This window comes from Periplaneta americana, chromosome 15 (assembly GCF_040183065.1).
Source record: "Periplaneta americana isolate PAMFEO1 chromosome 15, P.americana_PAMFEO1_priV1, whole genome shotgun sequence".
NCBI lineage: Eukaryota > Metazoa > Arthropoda > Insecta > Blattodea > Blattidae > Periplaneta > Periplaneta americana.
In genome coordinates, this window is record NC_091131.1 from 112,105,129 (window position 1) to 112,127,232 (window position 22,104).

The 22,104-nt window shown below is 40.5% G+C and overlaps 1 protein-coding gene across 7 annotated transcripts in view; it reads left to right on the plus strand.

Annotated features, from left to right (window-relative positions):
• Nucleotides 1-22,104, plus strand: part of ed (echinoid) — a 927,271-nt gene that overhangs the window by 848,138 nt on the left and 57,029 nt on the right. The gene's annotated exons all lie outside the window — the stretch shown is intronic.

A 22,104-nucleotide genomic window follows, 5' to 3' on the forward strand; every position in this document is an offset into this window, starting at 1 on the left:
ATCATATACTTTGTCTTTTCGGAATTTACTTCCAAACCTATCGCTTTACTTGCTTCAAGTAAAATTTCCGTGTTTTCCCTATTCGTTTGTGAATTTTTTCCTAATATATTCACGTCATCGGCATAGACAAGAAGCTGCTGTAACTCCTATGTGACATATTTATCGATTTTCAGATTTTTGCTCTATTAAATAACTTAAATAGTGATGCAGCAAATAATAAAATCTCCAACATGTAATTATATTTATTTCTTTCGAAAATGTAAGAATTCACAATCTCCTATCTACGGCTGCCATAGAATGAATAAATATGTTTTTTCTTCCTACTGAAAAATTTTATATTTTGCACATAGGAGTTATTGCAGGAACTACGACGATATGAAATATTTCAGTGTTTTTTGTGAAAGTCATTGAATTAATTCCCAATATGCTCAGTCAATTAAAGAGAGCAGTGTGTCATGATAATAAGGAAAGAATTTTAGTTTTATCCTTTAAATGTGCAGAAATTTGATCTGAAGAAATGTCAACTTTTCGTTCTGCAAAGGAATTTTACAATGTTACATTTATTCGGTTCAAATTTCTGCACATTTAAAGGACAATTATTTATGATCATAATACACTGCTCTCTTAAATTGACTGAGCATATTGGGAATTAAATTAATGGCTTTCCCAAAACACGCTGTGAAAATGTTTCACATAAAATAATTTTTATCTCGAAAAGGAAGCAAAAAGGAGCAAAACTGTATTTAACTTTGTTTCAAATATCTAAAAGAATAACGCCTTGAAATTAATGACATTATTTACGGTTCACTCTGTATATTATATACTGTATACAGGTTGTTAAGAAAGTATCCAATATTTTAGGCGGTGATAGTATGCATCAAAACAAGAAAATAATGTATAATAAATATGGGTCCTACAACACATACTTTCTGAGATCTGAACACTCAATATGACGTCCATTTATGGCAATGCATTTCTCTGCCCTACAATACATCAGACTACCAGATAATCATACCGTAGTTGACACTCCTGGCATGGAATAATGATACGTCGCAAGGAATACTGAAAACAAAAGTCTGGTTGCGGATATGAGCGGGGTTCATTAGAGATGGTGTGAATTTTGGTAATCAGCATGTGTGGGCTGATGAAAATCCCCATGCAGTTGAAGAAACAAGGCATCAGTGCCGATTCTCAATCAACGTATGGGCAGGCGTTCTTGGTGATAGGTTAATAGATTAGGCATTCTAATTGTATGATTATATGTCTTTCTTTGCTAGTTTATTTCTTTCTTACTCTATTTAACCTGTCCTTAGTCCGACTTTAAGACACCATTGCGGGTAGGAGAGGGAGATTCATTGGATCGTACAGACCGATTATTTAGTCCTGACAGCTCAGCGACGCGAAAGAGGGGAAGTGATCGGAGGAGTGGGAAGAGTTCCGGAGTAGAGATAAGGGTGAGCAGTCGGTAAAGGCAAGCGAGTGAATAAACCAAACACCCCTTGGGGTAACTAAATGGACTCGCCTGTCCCACGCGCACATCTCCGGCGACTGTCAGGACTAAATAATCGTACTGTACGCTTGACATCTCTCAAATGCGGGTCTCCCTGGTCTTGGGATCGACGCAGAGACATTACAAGAAATCACAAGACAACGGACGAACATCCAGTCCCGTGGACGGAACATAAATTTCTTCCATTGTCCATGCTGGGAATCGAACCTCAGACCGCTTGATTGGAAAGCTCACACGCTATCCTCATAGCCACAACAGCGGACTGCATGGTTATATATAAAGTATAAATGCTCGAATAATAATAATAATAATAATAATAATAATAATAATAATAATAATAATAATAATATGTAGCAATGGATTCATAACAAACACATTGACTGTTAGTGAACCATCTTTAACTGGAAGCGAAGAATATCTTTAGAGGAACCCTTTCAGTATTCAGTTCAGATGAAGTAGTGGCCCTCAATCACTGAAAATCTTTGAAAATAAGTCAACGTGACAATAAAAATAATTCTGTCTGTTTCGAGATAACTTATAGACCAGTAGTGTCAGAGTTGTAAGCTCCGAAACCGGTTGTGGTGCTAGAGACGTCCAGTCGGAGCGTGAACTTGCTTATGTCTGTGGGAGCACCGGAGCACGCAACGAGTTATAGTGGAGCGCTCCGCTCCGTTTAGGCTGTGTCTGACAACGCTGTTATAGACCTTCATTGCATGTACGGTAAAAATAGGTTGTGTTTTTAAGTGCAGTTCCCATGTTTTGCAGCGTAACGAATGAAGAAAGTTTGTTTAAAATGTGACTACAATTAATTGTGTCACATGAAGTCTTTGTGCATGCAGCAATAAACATGGAAGTTCAATACAATCAGCGGAAACACTAATTGAAAGGTCGGCCAGCGACTCACGATCTTTATCAATTGATCACAGTGTCAGTGCAGTTGTACTCGTGTTTTCTTGGCGGGGTCGCCCTGCGATGCATCTACTCAAAGTGCAAAGAGCGCTGACATGAAAACTAACATGTATTATCTGTATACTTTAGACAGTTTGGTGTTCATAATGCTGTTTTAAATCTGTTACTAAACGACGCGGTATCATTTGCCCTGTTACGTAACGTCTAGGGAATTGGTGATAGCGAGATAGTATTTTGATGAGATGAGTTTGGGGATTTCAATGAAATTCGCCATACAATTGGGTAAAACCTCGAAGAAATCAGTCCAGGTAATCAGCCCAAGCGGGAATCGACCCCACGTCCGAATGCAGCCGCGCTAATGGCCGATTGATTCGTCCTACAAGAGAACTAACACGCAAATTATGAATATAAGCACTCTTTAAATTTTGATTGACTTTTTTTTTGCAAAAATTCAGCTGTAAAATACGGGGGTAAAGAATAAACACCTGTGACCAATGCAAATAAAGGACTCAGACGAAAATGGAGTATAATACAAACACTTTTTACTATCTGTATGTAGTAAAACGCGTTACCTACTAGAGACTGGAAAGAGAATGAAGGCTATAATATGTCTATGAATAAGAATGACGAATCAATAAATAAACATACAATGCTGGCTCATGGATAAAGAAATAGTGCTTGTTACAAGTTTTGTAATTAAATGAAACACAATACTGTTACTTTTTAAAATTAGATTCTGCATGTTGTATAAGTGGCATTGATAGAACGGTTTTTTTCTCTCATGTTGCGATAATCCTAACGAGACAAACTATAATTACTGTACATAACTCCGTAGAAGAACCAAAATATCAAAGGTACCATAATACCAACTGTAGCATATTATTGATATGAATTATGCAACGAGCCTACAATGGTAGTAATTAAAACGATAGTATGTTTATGAAACGAGCATAATACGACCGTTTTTATTCGACCACAATTAAAATTTTGAGTTTTTACAAAATATCTTACCTTGTTACTTTACTGAAAATGAAACGGTAACCATGGGTATATTTTCAGCGTGTTTTCGACTATTGCAACAGATGGTAGACACGGATGGATCATGAGAGTCTTTTCAATATGTTTTCCGACTAGTGCAACAGATGGCAGGCACGGAGCACTTTTGCGTCTAAGCAGTATTTATTAACTTTTTACAGGGCTTCGGTTTGTAGATTTTAATCTCAAAGCAACACACATTAAAAACATAGGAAATTAACTCATTTTATTAGATTATTATTATTATTATTATTATTATTATTATTATTATTATTATTATTATTATTATTATATCGTCATTTTGGATTGCTGCTTCTAAGGCTTGCGGGTTGTTGTGCGTACGATATTAATTAATATCGCTTATGTTTAGTTGGAAATCGATAGTTGGAATAATATAATGAATAGCAGTACCGTACTTTAATCTATAGTATTGTTAATTTTATTAGTAACAACAATGTAATTTATTCGTCACAACAATAATTCCTTTCTACAATTCACCTTAAACGCTCTCGTCAACAATTGGATCTTCACTCAACACAGTATTCGTTATAGCACTCCACCGACGACAATGACAATTTACTTGGACTATTACGCACAACAATGAACTGTTAATCTTAACTAATATTTACAAAGCACTATTTACAAATCAGAACTATCAGTTCTCAGTTCACAGTTCTTCTATCTCAGTCACTCGAGTTCACAGTATCTCGAACCACAGACCTTCAGAGACAGTTCACTGTACTCGAACTCGGGTCCCTCCAACTGCGGTCCACTGCACTCGAACTCAGGTCCCTCCAACTGCGGTCCACTGCACTCGAACTCAGGCCTTCGGATGCTGACGCAGATGCGGACGCACACTCGAGTCGAACTCCGGCACACAAGTCTGGCTTGCTTGCTCTGGCTTACTCACTGACTGAATAACTGAAAACTCTCTCTCTTCTCTCCACCGCGCGACGTCACTCAATGTTCCGTGGAGCCTGTGCGATCTGCTTTCTTGCGGGACGCTGGTCGTGAGTTCGATTCTCACGTCGCTGTCACATTGCCCCTCCTTAGGGCTGCTCGTCCCGGGCAGTCCCTTGGTAGGCTGCTAATCGGTCCAGATGCACCACCATCATCTTCCCTCGAGGTTGTCGCTGGATCCGGTACACCACGTCGTTGACCCGGGTCACCACGCGGTATGGTCCATCCCAGGCACGCTGCAGCTTTGGTGATTTCCCTTTGGTCCTGGTAGGTCGATACAGCCACACCAGGTCGCCCTCCTGGAATCCTGCAGAGTTGGCCAATCTGTCGTAGCGCACCTTCATCCTGTCGCTGGCCATCTTGAGGTGCTCTCTGGCCAGTTGGTGAACTCCATTCAACTTCTCGGTGAGTTCTGCCACATAGTCAGTTGCTGGCTGGTCGGCGCTGGGTGGCGTGCCAAACAGCAGATCACAGGGCAGGCGCAGCTCTCTCCCGAAGACCATGTTTGCCGGTGTCATCCCTGTTGTATCGTGGACCGAAGCTCTGTAGGCCAAGAGGAACAGTGGGACTCTGGCATCCCAGTCTCGTTGATGGTTGGACACCGCCTTCCGCAGATGCTCTTCCAAGGTTTTGATGTAGCGTTCCACCATACCATCGGACTGTGGGTGGAGGGGAGTGGTCCTGGTTTTATGCACCCCCAAGACGCTCGAACAATTCTCCCATCAGGTTGGATTCGAAGTTGCGCTATGCAATTCCCGGGGCACCCCGAATCGGCAGATGAAGTTGTCAAGCAGCACGTCGGCCACCGTCGAAGCCTCTTGGTTGGGAATCGCGTACACCTCTGGCCATTTTGTGAAGTAATCCATGGCGACTAGCAGGTAAGCGGTTCCCGCGATCCGTGACCGGGAACGGTCCAGCAACGTCGATGGCGATCCTCTCAAAAGGAGCTCCCACGTTGTACTGCTGCATGGCTCCCCTGCTGCGGGTCCTTGGTCCGCGACTGGCTGCACAGGTGTCGCATCTTCGGCACCATTGTTCCGTGTCGGTTCTCTGATGCAACCAATAGAACCTCTGCCTTAACTTGTCCAGCGTCCTGTTGGCTCCCAGGTGGCCTCCAGTCACTCCAGCATGAGTCTCCTCCAGCACTTCCTTCACCTTGCTCCTGGGCAGGACAAGTTTTTCTATGTGGGTCCTTCCATCGGCCGACTCCCAAATCCTCTTCAGGATACCGTCCTTGACAGTGAAGGATTCCCACTGGGCCCAGTAGCTCTTGTAAGTGGTGCTACGGTTGGCGATATCGGCCCATACTGGTCTCTGGCCGGACTCCACATCACGTAGTAGCTGTCCAATGTTTGGGTCCTCCAGCTGCTCCCTCCTTATGGCGGCGTTATCCCATCCTGTGCTCGGCTGGGCGGCAATAGCTCGGACTGCGTGGGCGCCATCCCGCTCTTCTACTTTCAGGCAGTGTTTACAGCCATCCGGGCACGGGCGTCGTGATAAGGCATCAGCGTTGGAATGTTTCTTCCCTTGTCGGTGTTCGGAGGTGAAGTTGTACTCCTGCAGTCGTTGAACCCAACGGGCGGTCTGCCCCTCCAGATTCTTGAAGCCCAATAGCCAGGTGAGTGCAGAATGGTCTGTCCTCAGATGGAATACCTGGCCATACAAATATTTGTGGAAGTGCTTCAGGGCTTCCACAATGGCAAGAAGTTCTCTACGCGTCACACAGTAGTTTCTCTCAGCCTTGGATAGTGTTCGGCTGAAGTAGGCAATCACCCTATCTTGCCCGTCCTGTTCCTGAGAGAGTACTCCGCCGATGCCTACATTGCTAGCGTCCGTGTCGAGCGTGAACTTCCTTCCAGGGATGGGATATCCCAGTACAGGAGCAGTGCAGAGCGCTTCTTTCAGCGACTGGAAGGATGACTCCGCCTCGTCTGTCCACTGGAATTGTCGTTTCTCCTCGGTCAGCTGGGTTAGAGGCTTAGCGATGTTGGCGTACCCAGCTACGAACCTTCTGTAATAAGTACAGAGGCCGAGAAAGCGGCGCAACTCCTGCTTGTCCCTCGGTCTCGGCCATCCTCTGACGGCTTGTAGCTTCTCCGGGTCCGTGGCCACTCCGTTGGTCCCTACTACGTGTCCCAAGTAGTTGACCTTCTTCTGGAATAGATGACATTTCTTCGGGTTCAACTTCAGTCTGGCTTGTCGCAGTCTCTCGAACACTTTCCTCAGGTTCAACAGCTGTTCGCTGAAAGTCTTGCCCACCACGATGACGTCATCAAGGTACAGCAAACATGTGTCGTATGTCAGGCCTCTCATTACGGACTCCATTAGTCTCTGGAATGTAGCCGGGGCGTTGCAGAGGCCGAACGGCATAACGGTGAACTGCCATAGTCCCTGGCCTGTAGAGAATGCCGTTTTCTCCTTGTCCTCAGGATGTAGCGCCACCTGCCAGTATCCTGACTTGAGATCCAACGTCGAGAACCACTCTGCTCCGGCCAGGGTGTCCAAGGTGTCGTCAATTCGTGGAAGGGGAAAGCAGTCTTTCCTGGTGACGTCATTCAGTCTTCTATAGTCCACGCAGAAGCGCAGGTCCCCATTCTTCTTCTTCACCAGCACCACAGGTGATGACCAAGGGCTGTCGGATTCCTCGATTACCCCTCTTGCTTTCATGCCCTCCAATTGGCTGTCAATCTCCCTCTGTTTAGCTAGAGGGACGCGTCGAGGAGGTTGTCTGATTGGGCGAGCATTTCCGGTGTCGATGCGGTGCTGAACTTTCTCCGTTCTCCCGTAGTCATTTTCAGACAGACTGAACACGTCCTGAAATTCTGTCAGTAGATCGTGGACTTGTCTTCTTTCTCTTTTGCTTAAATTCGCCGGCAATTCTCGAGCCAGCTCTTTCAGTGATGGGTCTAGATCTAGACGTGGTCGGTGACACTCCTCGTTTTCTGCCAGCGACGTCACAGACACCACCGGCTCGACGTTACCTAGTACAGTTCCACTAGGCACCTCCTTGTCCCGATTGGTGACATTCAGGACCCTCACCGGTACCACATTCTGATTCGGGAGTAGGGATCTGGCCACATAAACCCCATCTATCGGAGTTGTCTGCGAATCGAGGAGCAGGTTTCTCTTAGGCTGTCCGTCCAGTCTTGCCGTCACCACCATCTCGCAGCCTGCCGGGATTGTCACATGATTTTCCAAGGTGAGTCTGCTGGCCATGGGTTGGTCTTCGACGTCCCTCAGGAACACTTCATCCTGACCAAAACGCAGGATACGGCGCCTGACGTCCACCGTTGCATCGAAGATCCGCATGGCGTCGAGTCCCAGGATGACGTCTTCAGTGATGTTGGCGACGAACACCCACATCTCCAGTCTCCTCTTTCCCAAGGTCAAATCCAGGAAAACCTCTTTCTGGATGGGCAGGCTCTCGCCCGAGGCAGTACGTAGCTCATATCGGCGCAGCGGCGTCCTCCCAGGTAGGCCACGCACGACTTCCGGTCTGGCGATGGTGAGCGACGCCCCGGTGTCTACCAGTACTCTGCATGGGCGGCCTCTTATCCATCCGTCAGCAATGAGCCCATCGTCGCATCTTCTGTTAACCGTCTTCAAGATCAGCCGAGGGGATGGTGATGACGGCGCCGACGTGCCCCTCATCGCATCGGCCCCTTTTAGTTTTCCTGTTTGTGACCAGATCGGTCACAGTCCCTCCTCAGATGTCCAGGCTCGCCGCAGGACCAGCAGGTAGGCACTCCTCGTCTTCGTCGGTCGGGTGATTTCGGTTGACGCTCCTCGACGTCGGCCGCCGCGACGCTCCTAATCCGGTGCGATGCCGAGACGTTAGCAGTCAACTTGGCTGCCTCCATCCTGAGGGCCGCCGCCAGAGCTGCGTTGATGGTGCGATGCTCTGCTAAGAGTAGCTGTTGTCTTATTTCCAGGTCTCGAACTCCGCTGCCGAAGGTGTAGGCCGCCTCTCCAGCGATGAAATCATTAGGTAGGCCCCTGAGGGCCTTATGGGCCAGTTGTTCCACCGCCATCGCGAATTCTTGTAGGGACTCGCCTGACTGTTGGACCCTCGTTTTTAGTTGGGTCCTAAATGCTGCAGCAAGTTGATGGTCACCATAACGTCCCTCCAGGGCCGCCATTATCTCAGCGGCTGTCCCATCTTCTGGAACGCTGTGAAGAATCTCCGACGCCTGTCCTTGAAGCGCGGTCAGCAGCTGAGTAGTCTTCTCCGCTGGGGTCCACCCATTATGTGCTGCGGTGGCCTCGAACTGGCGACGGAATATCGCCCAAGACGTCGTACCGTCGAACTTCGGCGTCTTGACGTTGTGATGTCTGGCTGAAGGCGATGATTCCGCAGGGCCACTACATGAGGTCCTCAATTCTGTCGTCGATCTTTCCACGGCCCGTTGAACTTCCTCGGCAATTATCTGTTTCTGTTCTCTAGCCTGGCGATCCACCAACGCGAGGATGTGTTTGTTTTCTACAGCGTGTTGGTCCATTAACGCGAGTATGTGCTTGTTTTCCTCAGCGTGTTTGTCCATCACCTCACTCGTCTGCTCTTGACGACGCTCGAGATCGCGGATTTTGCCGTCGAAATGGTCTACATCCTGTCTCAACTCGGCTACTGTCTCGTTTATAGTTGTAAAATTCTGGTTTAGTTTATTCAAATCGGCCTTAAGTTCGTCTTTTACGATGGCGACAATTCCATCTACGTGGGCCGAAACGCTTTCAATTTGCGTAGTGACGTCATTTTTCACTCCGCTTATGTCGCCTTTCACTCCGCTTATGTCGCCTTTCATCTCCGTTTTCACTTCACATATGTCGCCCTTCACTTCACTTATGTCACTTTTCATCTCCGTTTTCACATCACTTATGTCGTTCTTAACCTCACTGATGTGCCTGTTCATGTCGTTCATGTTATCTTTTACTTCACTGATATCGTTCTTCATTTCTGCTTTTACTGCACTTATGTCGTTTTTCATTTCAGCTTTCATTTCCGCGATGGCTTGCAGGATTTGCTGTAGGTTCTCCATTGTCGATAATGTCCCGATTCTGACACCAGCGTTAATTTTATTAGTAACAACAATGTAATTTATTCGTCACAACAATAATTCCTTTCTACAATTCACCTTAAACGCTCTCGTCAACAATTGGATCTTCACTCAACACAGTATTCGTTATAGCACTCCACCGACGACAATGACAATTTACTTGGACTATTACGCACAACAATGAACTGTTAATCTTAACTAATATTTACAAAGCACTATTTACAAATCAGAACTATCAGTTCTCAGTTCACAGTTCTTCTATCTCAGTCACTCGAGTTCACAGTATCTCGAACCACAGACCTTCAGAGACAGTTCACTGTACTCGATCTCGGGTCCCTCCAACTGCGGTCCACTGCACTCGAACTCAGGTCCCTCCAACTGCGGTCCACTGCACTCGAACTGAGGCCTTCGGATGCTGACGCAGATGCGGACGCACACTCGAGTCGAACTCCGGCACACAAGTCTGGCTTGCTTGCTCTGGCTTACTCACTGACTGAATAACTGAAAACTCTCTCTCTTCTCTCCACCGCGCGACGTCACTCAATGTTCCGTGGAGCCTGTGCGATCTGCTTTTTTGCGGGACGCTGGTCGTGAGTTCGATTCTCACGTCGCTGTCACAGTATTAAGGTACAGTTACATCACATGTGATTAGCATATTATAATATGGTCGAATAAAACCAATTTTAAAACGTGTGAACAGCATGAATTACGGAGCGGTTGCATGCGCAGAAACTAAATTTATTCACTTCTCCGTGTGCTAACAAGGAAAGTAGCACCAAAGTTAATAACATCTATCAGAGGGTAGAGTAGCAAATACTAATAATTTCCTCAGTGCGAGGAAAGTCTGTAAAATTTATTTTTCTAACAGAAAATAATGTAATAGTTTTCACTAGTGTTATATGAGCCATTCAGAGCAGAAGCATGTAAGTAAAAAATGGGTAATGAAGGTTAAAGTAAACATTCTGTAAAATACAGCGCAAAGTAGCAATTAATATTCAATTTATCTAAACCATTAGTAGTCAGTGGATAGCAAGAAGCCTATATTGTTACTTTGCGCTGTATTTTATAGAATTTTTGCTTTGAACCTCATTACCCAATTTTGACAAATTTTCACAGTGTTAAAATGTTAAAAAGTTAATATACCTTGAATTTTCCGTAATATCATTTGGGAGTTGTATTCCCCGTAAACCCACACCCATAGAAGACAGTTGTCGGCAAGAAACAAGACCTTAAAATCAGTGAATCGCTAACGACGGAGAATACAACTCCGAAGCGACCATACGGAAAATTCAAGATATATTACCATTTTAATATTTTAACGCTGTAACTTTTAAAGTTTTATTATATTTTATATATTACTATTTGGCTACATACTCAAATCATTTGCATTACATTACAGTTTTTATTGTATACCATAGATCTTAAATTAACATTGTAGCTTTGTGCACGTAATAGTGTCCAGTTTTCCTACAATGTTGAATTGAATGATACTGAAGATACTGATATTAAAGAATCTATAAGCACAAAGTTTCTTGATTTGGAATTGAATAATAATCACTTGAACTGTAAAACACATGTAGGATATATGATATATTACTCCTAAATTGAGCTCTGCATACCATCTAGTGGCGATATAAATACTCTTGAAATGTCATACTTTGCATACTTTAATTCTAGAATGAAATACAGATTAATATTCTGGGACAACTCACTGAAGCTAAATATATTTTTGTTTTACAAAAGAAAGCTGTCAGGATAATGGTAGGTGTGCATAAAAGGACATAATGTAAAAAGATTTCCCAAAATTTATGAACATTGATCTTACCTTGTGAGTACATTCTTTCACTGACGATACTTTATATTAAAAACCAAGATGCATTTAGCACTAATCAAAACATTCATATTTTAATACAAGACACAACAGATTTTCATTTACCTTGTGTTAATCTAAGCTGTTATTTAAAAAAACAGTTCACTATTCATGTACAGTTACATCAAAAACTTTTTCCTTACAGTTTTAGTACACCTTATTTTTAACTATACTATGCAGGCTTTGCTTAATGATAAGTTTTAGTTGCCACGGTAATATTTTACACTGCTTAGGTACAATCAGGACATAGTTAAAAATGCAAGGAAAAAGTTTTTGATATCATTTTATTACGATGTTCAGTGCACTATCTAGCTTAAACTTTTAAAGGGCCAGGAGAAAACGTTCAGAACAGAATTAATCAAATTTCAACATACTCATATCGTCGCGTGAATGCAAGAACTAGGTAACTCGAAATTTGCGTTTTTTTTTAGTTACCTCTTTTATAGCATAGCAAAAATCGCACAAAATGTAATCCAAGAACTAGGTAACTGATCGAACGATACCAGCGACATCTATTTTCCAATATAACAAATAGGTAAAAGAAAATGAGACATATTCCTTAGTGCAATAAATAAGTAAATAGGCAATGTCACAAAATAGAAAAATGAAGTTACCTAGTTCTTGCATTCAGGTGACGATATGTTCTCTTAACTGATGAATTGTTTCATTCATTCATTCATTCATTCATTCATTCATTCATTCATTCATAGTTTTCTGCCAAAGTATAGGTTTTCATTGCAAACCCAGCATTCTCCAGTCTTTCCTGTTTTTCGCCTTCCTCTTAATCGCCGCATACCATCTATACAGGGTGAAAAGTAATTAAACCGACAAACTGCGGGAGGTTATATGGGACACCAAAACAAACACTTTTCTCTAATGTCATATTGTGCTGTGAGACACTATTTCGCGAGGACACCAGATCTTAATGTAGCACAAACCATTGCCATGTTTTTTGCTCGAGTCTCTTATAAAACATTTACACACCAAAATCACTGCAAAGATGTTCAAAAACTTTACACACCAAAATCACCTCCATTGACCTATACACGAAGCTTACAACAGCGGGAGATGGATTGTCTAACGCGGTAAAAGACATCAGGATTATCGTTTATTTCCCCTGCTGCAGCAAATATCCGGGCCATCAAATCATCTTCTGATTCAACTGGGGTTGCATGAAGATTACGCATCTGTTCCCACACAAAAAGCTCCGGAAGGGGTCAATTCAGGAGATCGGGGATGCCAAGGCACAGGACCGCCTCTGCCAATCCACTTTCCTGGAAATTGTTGATTCAAGTAGTCACGCACACGATGAGTAAAATGTACCAGTGCTCCATCATGCGAGAACCACATGCGTCGTCTTGTATCTAGTGGCACGTCGTCCAACAGATCTGGCAATGCTATCGCGAGAAAATTGTAGTATTGGTTACCATTTAGTGGACTAGGCAGCAGATATGACCCAATGAGAGAGCCGTCAACTACATCTGCCCACACACATTCACGTACGCATATGCCTTCTGCCGCTTTAATAAAGCTTCTGAGGAAAATATGACATTAGAGAAAACCGTTTGTTTTGATGTCCCATACAATCTCCCGGAGTTTATCGGTTTAATTACTTTTCATCCTGTATAACTTATATTAATATTGTCTATCATCTGATGTCTTTTTCTGCCCCGAACTTTTTCCTGTTCATCATTTCTTCAAGTGCATCCTTCAGTAGGCAGTTTCTTCTTAGTCAGTGACCCAGCTACGTAGTTTCTTTCTTTTCTCCTGATCAGTTTGAGGATTGCTTTCTTCACCCACTCTTTCTAGCACATCTATGCTTGTAAATTGAATTAATCGACTTGCTTTGTATTGCATATTTTTATAGAGCTACCGGCGTAGATCAGTCGGCAGAGGCGCTTGTCTGCTGATCCGGAGTTGCGCCCTGGCTTAGGTTCGATTCCCGCTTGGGCTGATTACCTGGATGAATTTTTTTCCCTAGCTGTAAGACAAATGCCACATAATCTATGGTGAATCCTCTGCCTCACGTCATCTCGTCAAAATAACAAATATAGATTTGTTTCATATCTTAAAGCTTCAATGCTGATGTAAGGTCTATGAAATGCAATAAATGAAATGAAATGTGGAACAAGTAAAATACTGGACAAAATATCTAATACACAATTAATACAAAGTAAGAAGATTAATTCAATTTACAAACATAAACAGTTCACCATTTAAGGCAATTCCGTAGTTGTTGTCCACACCTGTGGAGTAACGGTTAGCGCGTCTGGCCGCGAAACCAGGTGGCTCGAGTTCGATTACCGATCGGGGCAAGTTACCTGGTTGAGGTTTTTTCCGGGGTTTTTCCTCAACCCAATATGAGCAAATGCTGGTAACTTTCGGTGCTGGACCCTGGACTCATTTCACCGGCATTATCGCCTTCATCTCATTCAGACGCTAAATAACCTAAGATGTTGATAAAGCGTCGTAAAACAATCTACTAAAATAAAATAAACGTAGTTGTTTGTAGTTGTTTGCTTCATAGAACTTTCGCCATGGAGTTGGTCTATTGAGGAAGGTGGTTCGTTATATAACTTTACGTTATTACTGGACAAGTCATATTGATGTTTGTGAAATTGTGGAGAATTTGTTTAATAGTAACATGAGAAATGGAGCGGAGGGATACTTCGAGAATACCTAAATCAACACAGTCTCTGTCCACTAAAAATTCCGCTTGTTCTCTTCTGGATTTGAATCCGAGCCTCCAACATGGATACCGGCGCTCTGACTGTTCGGCTAACGGTGCGCCAATTCTGTAGTTATTGTTTTTAAATTGTCTAAAACGCCATGCCTTGAACTATAATGCTTTGCAAGCGATTTAATTCATACGTCTCATCTTTTTCGTGGCTACAATATTTTGCCTAGATGCATATAATATTTAACTTACCATAACTAACAGCGACTGAGTCTTAACATTACAACTTGACAACGTTGCTTAAACGCGAATTACTTGTTTCTGGGAGTCTAAAAAACCATGACATCCATGAACTAAGTAACTAAGTCGCATAAAAAGGGGTATAGGGATATAGAATGCGCGCTGGTTCAAGTCCTTATGAGGTAAGGAAATTTCTTATGAAATTTCGGCCAGTCTATAGGACCGGTGCCTATCCAGCATCGCCATGAATTTAGTGAGCTACGATAGGTAGCGAAATCTGGCTTGGAAAGCCAGCTGTAACCACACATTATCCCGTACTCATTGGATGATCGTTCACCTCTGCTGAAGCATGTGTATGCGAAACCAGCAGTCTGCTGGTTGGCTTGGTCCTCGATGGGCTGTCGCGCCACGGACGGGAAGACTGTCCAAATATAATACGGTGGCAATAGAGAGATCAGAAGAAAGTTGAATGTAGGGTTGCAGACAATTTCCCGTAGGGCCGCTCCTTTATCTAGCACAAATCTCATAATGTCGGAGTTCGACAGATGGTTCCTTTCGTGAGAAACCGCCATCTGGGCTCTGCTATGTTAAAGTTATGCATCGGTTATTGTTTGTATATTCGATATGTTGGAAACAAGAGACTGTATTTGATTATGGTTTATTTTATTTGTCATTGGCAGTTTTGCATTGCGGGTCACTGGACAGGTAGGGCCAGTCGAGATATCTCGGGAGTGTGGTACAATCACAGTCGAATACACTTTGTGGCTGAGACCAGAGAGATAGAGGGCATTGTCCTTGAGAGAGCGAAAGAGTTTAAATGAAGAGAAACATTAAAACATAAATTAATAACTAAGGAAATCAGTGAATAAATATATTCGAGTATTGTATTGTATTTGTTTACATTCCATGGCATTCGTATATCGCTTCACAGCTAGAATATAGAACATGTCAAAAAAATCTTAATAGTAGGCCTACTACAAAGTCTTAGTTATAGTCACAGTCTAGTTTAAATATATACAAAGAGTTTTACATTATACAGAGGATTGTTTTCGATCTCTGGAAACGAATTTTGAATGACGTCATGTGCGTCAGGAGCCACACGACGGGTGAACTGTGATGACAGGTGACAGACCAGTAGTGAGTGATTTCATAGTCAGAGTGCACGGTGTTTCACAGCAGCAATGCCCAAGAATATCGAGCCTTTTTGGGATGGGAACATTATGACCCTTTTCAGTGTCAAGTACAGTTAAGTGGAAATAAAAGAAGCCTGCAAAAAAAAAAAAACGTGTTTTCGTTATTTTCAAGAAAGGCATCTTCTGTGTACTTAATAAGACTGGTAAAGCTCAGATGGGATTAATTTGTGTAAGTTCGGGTGATGCAGCTTGTGGCGGAGGTTGGATTTGCTTGCTTTTCCCCCCTCTGAAATTAATCCCATTCTTCTGTTAACTAGAGAAGTAATTGAATCTACAAATGAATTTACATATCTGGGAAGTATAACTTCTGTGAATGATGGTTCAGATGAAGATGTAAATGCCAGAATAAAGAAAGCAAGACATGCCTTTATTCAATTGAAATCGATTTGGAGATCGAAGCAAATCTCCTTAAAACTTAAATTAAGATTATTTAACTCAAATGTAAAGTCGATTTTACTATACGGGTGAGAAACTTGGAAGGCAACGAAACAAATTGGAAAGAAATTGCAAGTCTTTATAAATCGTTGCTTGAGGAACATCATGGGTATTTGGTGGCCAGAAATTGTAACTAATAAGGAACTCTGGAGCAGAGCAGATTAGCACGAAATCAGCAAAGAAATCAAATTCAGAAAATAGAAGTGGATTGGGCATGTACTAAGGAGAGAAAATGATAACATCACTAAAATGGTTCTGGATTGGAACTCCCAAGGACTGAACAGACGAAGAGGAAGACCTAAAATAACGTGGAGAAACACAATTAGAGATGAGGCTGAACAGGCAAGGAAAAGCTGGAAAGAAATTAAAGCGTTGGCGAACAATAGAGTAGATGGCGTGCTTTCATCAAGGCCCTATGCTTCCCTGCGGAGTGACCAGGACTGCTACTACTGTCATCCTCTGAGGAGTTTAGTGCTGAGAGGAATGCGGTTCCGACTAGTCTAGCGCGGTACTGGAGTGGGAGGGAACAGTGACAGCGGCAGTCTGGAAGGAAGTACAATCATACTGAAAACATTCGCCCAATTTACGAGAGCAGTATGCCTATTAGTTTTCTAACATATTTTTGACGAGATAGAGATACAAGTATTGTAGGAAATTTATTTATTTCTTTACTTATTTATTTATTTATTTATTTATTTATTTATTTATTTATTTATTTTTATTTATTCTGGTGAAGTTAAGGCCATCACACCACCAGAAATGCAACTACAATAAAATAAATAAAAAGAAAAATCATAATACAACTATAATAATATAAATGAAAAGAAGAATCATACTAAAAAATTTAGTGATTAGTAGAATTGAATTAAATTTGTAAAGTAATCAATTTAAATATACTGTACTGCTGAACTCACTTGAGAAGTAAGACTATTTGATTTGTATTTTAAGATATCACCAACAAATGATTTTCGCATGACATTATAGGAATCTGTTTTTCACGATACCAATCACACATATTCTAAAATTCCAGTAGAATAAAACCAAAAACTTTTCCCTAGCATGTTTCCTTAAAAATGATTTGTAATGGTGAAATATTTAACATGAGTAATTCATATAATATTAACATAGGTAACATCAGGGAGATGTTTGAGCAAAAATTGCAACAATATATTTAATATATTAATAACAAAACCATATAGGCCTAGATAAACAATATGTATATGAAATATTCACACACTACTACAAACTGAAGACTGCATATTTTTGGACGATTAATACTTCCCACTCCGCTCGGCTCGGCTTGGCTGTAGCAACAAAAGAATCTACCTGCAACCCCCCCGCACCGATGGTAAGAATATCTCAGGTCCCAGCGCTAAACTCGTCGGAGGAAGACAGTACTACTACTACTACTACTACTACTACTACTACTACTACTACTACTACTACTGCTAACAACGCCATGTCATTAGCAAATGTGCACTTTATTCTTCTTCCTCCTATTATCACTCCTCCCATATTCTGAAAATAGTTCTTCACTAAATCCTCAAAATAGATGTTGAAGAGAATAGGTGGGATTACCGAACAACCTCTTCTCTTTCCAATCCACGCCAATTTTCTATAGGATTCCCATCAGTATATTCCAATCGACTTTGTTAAATGCCTTTCCTATGTCCACAAATACTATATGCACTTCTTTATTCTTTTCTAAATATCTTTCGCCGATTGTTCGCAGCAGTCCAGTAATTTTTATTTTAATTTTAATTAAAAATCATCTTAAAGCTTAAAATTTATTCACTGTGTATGATGGTGGTAGAAATCATTACATTGATATCGATATAAAAATAATTGTGGCTAGGGATAATCTTTACAACTAAAACGTGACAACACCGCTTGACATTACAAGTATTGATGTGTGTCAGAAAGATATATCCAACACAAAGCCTGCCGTTTGTTTGTTGTTGTTTAGTCAACTGTCCGAAGACAGGTCAGGGAATTAATTCAATGTTTCTACTTATACATGTTTCTCACAATTTTCCCATTACGTCTCCATAGCATTAATCTCCTTGAGGAGATGGTAAGATGCAATAGTTTCCAGTTGCTCTTTCACCATAATGCGGATCATTATGAATTAGGAAGAACTGTTGGAATGATGGCAGAGGAAACGGGAGAACATCTATTGGATCCATTGTAACTTGAACTCTGTCTTCAATGTGCAAAGCTGACATACTAATGACACCTACATCGTGCAGTGGTTTCCAACCGGTGTGTCGCGCAACCCCATGGAGTGTGTCGCGAAATTTTGGAATTGAAAAATAAATCTTATGCCATCCAGAAAGTCTCTTTACAACGCATTTTTTTATTTACAACGAAGTCTTTGATATGGTACATTTTATTTTGAGACAGACTTTACCAATGAGACGTGAACACCTGCAACAATGCTGTTTAATTTTTCTCCCTGGAGATAATTCGAATGAAAGTGAACACCTGCAACAATGCTTAGTAATTCGTTTACTCTTCCCACTTAGTAATAAAGAGTTTAGAATCGTCAGAACATACTGGTCAGTTTCAATATATGCGTGTGAGCGGGTGATAGTGCGACTATTTTTTTTATCAAAAGTGCTTTATTTATATTTAATAATGGACAAATTTTTAATTCGAAAAAGATAATTAATCTGAATCAAGTTCTGAATTAGATGACAGCAGTGCTAATTCAAATAATGTGGGCGAAAATTCCCTTCAGGGTTCACCAAAAACGCACTGCGTCTCGTTAATATAGTGATGAATACTTGCAATATGGTTTCATGTGGCGTGGAGATGAATATAAACAAAATCTAGAGTGTCTTATATGCGGAAATAGTTTGTCAAATCAGTCGATATTGCCAAATAAACGCTGTTGTTTTCAACGTCATATTTGTGTGAATCAGCATTTTCTACCATAAAAATAGTGAAATCTAAATATCTTGAAGATGGCTTACGTGCTGGCCTTTCAACCATAAGGCCACGTAGAGAGAAACTCTGTGCAATCCATAAAGCGCAGACTTCACATTAATTCAAATGGGTAACTTTTCAAAAACGATAATAAAAATCATATATCGGACATCCAATATAGACAGGTTGGAATTCTGGACACATATCTTTGTTTTTTTTTTTTTTCTAATTCCACTCAAGTTGCTGCTTGTTTTTTTTTTTTTTTAAAGATTGCGTGTTGACATCGACTTATCTACATCACTGGATGCCCGACACTACATAGAAGTTGTTATCAGTGCTTTTTTCTAGCGGAACGCTTCATCATCGGACCGAAATATGTATGAATATGTTTTTAATATAATTTTTCTTTCATTTCCACTTAGACCTTAAAAGTCTTAGTTGGACGAAAAGGAGGATAAAAACGACAAAATTCCCGGCAGTGAACAGTAATAATTTCCCCGTCCGCTATAAAATATTTTACACAGAACCACCTTTTTCTCAAGAGGAAAAGCACTGATTGTTATTATTATATTATAAATAAAAACAAATAAGTGTGTCGCGATATCGTGGGCGTTCAGTAAAGTGTGTCGTCAGTCAAAAAAGGTTGGGAACCACTATGTAAGGTACCATACAGTCGTTGAATCGAACTACTTCTTATCTTTAAATGACATTATTTGAGAACAACCAGAATAGAATAATATGGTTCAGAACCGGAGTAGCAGATATGTTGTCTAATAATAATAATAATAATAATAATAATAATAATAATAATAATAATAATAGTAATAGCATGTTTTCAAATACTTACAATTAAGGGGAAACTATTTTTTAAAATCAAGTTTGTAAGTGTTAATGCTTTTTGATATCGGTCAAAGATGTTTTATAATGTTGGTACAAAGATTATGATGTTTATGCCTTTAAATTGTAATACGTTAGCCAGCATCGTGAGGAATGATTCATAGTTTATATCTCCTCTGCAAATGTTAAAGAGTAAAATAACATCTAGATACTGTCGTCGAGAATGCAAAATGTAATACTTCACCAGTTCACAGATTTCTCCAGAAGATTACCGGAATCGTTATGCAAGAATCTCTAAGAAAATAAGACACGAATTTACAGTAAATACTTTCTGTTTCAACAGAGTTCGTTACTGCAATATAATTTTAAACTACGAATGTGTATTCTAGTTTTATTTCATGCGAAATGAAAAAAGAAAAAAAAAAGAGTTATTGACTGTATCAGACCCGGCATTATTTGGACGGTCTATGTACTCGTATTTGGAAATAAATTTCTTACTCAATATTGTTTCAATATTTTTCACACAATCACTTCTGACAATTTGATTTTAATTTAAATCGGCTAAATTTCATCTAGTTGGGAAGCGCGCGGTAGCGTTGTTCGTAAAGTGTTCCTCCGAAGGTCGCAGGTTCGATTTCAAATTTGGTCATACATTTTCTCCATTTATCTAATCCTTAGGCTCAAGGGTTCATTCAGCCTCTTATAGAAATGAGTACCAGGGGTATTTCCTTGGGGTTAAAGGCATTCCTATTGCTACTATTGCCGATTTTATGTAAAATAAGGAACCTAAACCTCCCGCTACCCTGTGGACCTCCATGGCCTATAATAGTGATAACTGATAACTTTATGTATTTATTTTAATTAGTTTCGTACTGAAAATTTCAGTATTCTTTCTCAAAGATGCAATTACATATCAATTTCGTAAGCCCTCTTACGACATAGGGTCCATGTTTCTCTCGAGAAAATGATGTTCAACTGCGTATAGATCCTATTTAAACCTTACTACAATAATAATAATAATAATAATAATAATAATAATAATAATAATAATAACACTTATGGTACTTACTTACAAATGGCTTTTAAGGAACCCGCAGGTTCATTGCCGCCCTCACATAAACCCGCCATCGGCCCCTATCCTGTGCAAGATTAATCCAGTCTCTATCATCAATCCCACCTCCCTCAAATCCATTTTAATATTATCCTCCCATCTACGTCTCGGCCTCCAAAGGTCTTTTTCCCTCCGGCCTCCCAACTAACACTCTATATGCATTTCTGGATTCGCACATACGTGCTACATGCCCTGTCCATCTCAAACGTCTGGATTTAATGTTCCTAATTATGTCAGGTGAAGAATAAAATGCATGCAGTTCTGCGTTGTGTAACTTTCTCCATTCTCCTGTAACTTCCTCCCTCTTAGCCCCAAATGTTTTCCTAAGAACCTTATTCTCAAACACCCTTAATTTCTGTTCCTCTCTGAAAGTGAGAGTCCAAGTTTCACAACTATACAGAACAACCGGTAATATAACTGTTTTATAAATTCTAACGTTCAGATTTTTTGACAGCAGACTAGATGACAAAAGCTTCTTAACTGAATAATAACAGGCATTTCCCATATTTAATTTCCTCCCGAGTGTCATTTATATTTGTTACTGTTGCTCCAGATATTTGAATTTTTCCACCTCTTCGAAAGATAAATCTCCAATTTTTATGTTTCCATTTTGTACAATGTTCTGGTCACGAGACATAATCATATACTTTGTCTTTTTCGGGATTTACTTCCAAACCTATCGCTTTACTTCCTTCAAGTAAAATTTCTGTGTTTTCCCTAATCGTTTGTGGATTTTCTCCTAACATATCCACGTCATCAGCATAGACTTGAAGCGATGTAACCCGTTCAATAATAATAATAATAATAATAATAATAATAATAATAATAATAATAATAATAATAATAATAATAATATACAAAATGTTTTCATAATAAAAATATGCAACATTATAAGAAAGGTTACGTCTTTTTTCTCATCCTCGCTCCCTTTCTCTCTTTTTTCTTTCTTTCTCTATATGAGCATTTGTTCCTGTTCATGAAAAGTGCATGCATGGCTTGTGACCCTTGAAAGTAAGTAAGTAATAATAATAATAATAATAATAATAATAATAATAATAATAATAATAATAATAATAATAATAATAAGTAAGGATGATAGTAATGCCACTAATACTTTAAATCACTATTATTATTATTATTATTATTATTATTATTATTATTATTATTATTATTATTATTATTATTATTATTATATACTATCAATTAAAATGTGCTGCAAGTTCAGTGTCCTTTTATTGGTCTAATGTTCTTGGTAACATTAGAGATTACTGAGTACAGTATTTGTTTTGGTGTGTGGCTACACTTTCCCTCGCCGTGCTCCATTGTGTCGTTGCCGTGAGTGTATCCT